The sequence below is a fragment of the Gossypium arboreum genome, chromosome 3 (genome assembly GCF_025698485.1).
Source record: "Gossypium arboreum isolate Shixiya-1 chromosome 3, ASM2569848v2, whole genome shotgun sequence".
Classification (NCBI taxonomy): Eukaryota; Viridiplantae; Streptophyta; class Magnoliopsida; order Malvales; family Malvaceae; genus Gossypium; species Gossypium arboreum.
Window position 1 is genome coordinate 113,189,094 of NC_069072.1, and position 2,141 is coordinate 113,191,234.

General features: G+C 33.2%; 1 long non-coding RNA gene across 1 annotated transcript; it reads left to right on the forward strand.

Annotated features, from left to right (window-relative positions):
* The first annotated feature begins 433 nt into the window (after positions 1 to 433).
* On the forward strand, positions 434 to 1,914 carry LOC128290480 (uncharacterized). The gene is made up of 3 exons (XR_008280338.1): positions 434 to 464; positions 1,067 to 1,152; positions 1,888 to 1,914. It is a non-coding gene; the product is annotated as an uncharacterized LOC128290480 (long non-coding RNA).
* The last annotated feature ends 227 nt before the right edge of the window (positions 1,915 to 2,141 follow it).

Consider the following 2,141-nt stretch of genomic DNA (forward strand, 5'->3'; position numbering starts at 1 on the left):
TTCGAGGCCACAAGACCGAGTCCCAAAATTTATTTAAAAATTTGGTTGCATATCCTCTATGAGTATTAGTGCATGTGTGAAAATTTGATGTTTTAATTTAGACTTATGAATGTGAATTTCAAGTGATTGACTTAGTTGAGAACTTAAGAAAATATGATAGGGGGATATGTAAGGACCAAATAATAACAAAGTGAGGAAACTTGGGTTTGCATGTCAAATTGCCCAAAAACCCAAGTAGTGGCCGGCCAAGCCATGATGCCCATCCACTAGGTTGAATTTCAATGCAATTCTTTATTAGTTAGCAATTAAAATAAATTAAAGAAAGGAATTAAAAAGAAAAGATGAATAAAATAAGGAAGGAAGAGGAGTATTCATCTTCTTTCTTTTCTTACAATTGCCGTGAGTTAGAGAAGGAAAGAAGAAATGCTCTAGACATTCGGCCAACTCAAAAGGGGTTGATTAAGGTAGGATTTATGTTACTTTTACTAAATTCTTGTGAAAATCTAGTTAGTAGCCAATGTCTTATTACAACCCATATGTTAATTTTCTACCTAAAAGGGGTACTTAGATGGCATATGGTTAGGAAGAGGTAAATGCTAAGTGTATGGTGCTTTTGATGTTGTAAATAGAAGTAGTGGAAAAGTAAAAGAAAATTTATGTAGAAATGTGGTATATGTGGATTTATAGGATGTTACAAATAGATGTGAAGCCATGCTAGATTAGGAAAAATTCGGTCAAGTGTTCATGAGATGAAATTTTGTGTTTAGGTGAATTAAAGATGATAGTATAGTTGATATCATATATATATGTATGCATATTCGGCCATTAAATTAAGAGCATAGGTGATGTTGAGTCTAAGCTTTGCACATTCAGCCATATATATATATATGCATGTGTGATTGGATTATTGATAGTAGGGTGATAGCATATGGTTATTAGCCGAATAGCTCAAAAACATATGGTAGGAACATAAGAATTAGTCATGTATCTCCTATGATATGAAATCATTAATATTTTGATATAAATATTTAGCAAGACGGTTAAACTAGTTAATTTATTGATTAAGCTCAAGAAGTTAAAGGAGGAGAATCAAGCAAAGGCAAAGGAAAGAACATCGAGTAGCCGAGTTGGAACCGTTTTACCCAACACAAGGTAAGTTATTAAGCATATATTTTGTATTGATTTAAATAATCATAATACTTATGTACTTATGCCGAATGGGATGATATATAAATGCATGTAGTGACAAAATTATCGATTGTAAAAAGAAGTGAGATGTATTGAGTTGTTGATTTCGCACTAAGTGTGCGGGTATAAACATTTACGATAATGAGATTGGCACTAAGTGTGCGAGTTTAATTGTATAGCACTAAGTGTGCGAGTTGACTATTAAGCACTAAGTGTGCGGACTTACTATATATTTTCAATAATTATTAACGTTAAGTGTGCGACTTCATCGAGTAAATCATGGACAGCGGAATGAGTAGATATTTGAGTTCATAAGGAATAGATGATATGTTTATACTTGGAACTGAGCTTGGTAAGTCTCAAACCTATGTGGTGATTATATTTGAAGTTAGGAACATGAGATTATTGTGGAGTAGATGAAATGCTATTATTAGTATAATCTAAATGAAAATAAAATGATGTGTGGAGATGCATCAAATATCATATCGAATATCATACGAGATGTCAATGGAGGCTTGGCTAGTTGAGAGCATGTAATGCTAAATGTACGTGAAGTTATAGCATAGTCGGTATGGATGGAGTACCTAATCTTGCATTATTTGTCTTCTTTTATGATATTTTATAAATGGACAGCAGTGTAATGCTTATGACTTACTGAGTTATATACTCATTCGGTGTGTTTATTTTTCACTTATTTAGGTTCCTTTGATCCATTTTTGTGTGCTCGGGACCATCGTCGAAGTCATCACACCAGCTTGCAACTTTTGGTATCTTCTTCTTAGGTGGTCTAAGAGAACATTTCGGCATGTATAGGCTATTATGTTTTGTTTGAACTTTGGTATGTAAAACTTTGGATAGCCATGCGAAAATGGCTTATATACGTTTTGAGCATAATGTTATAGTCATCTTGAATGTATATGTTCATTAAGAGGCATGGAAATGTTTGGCAACGA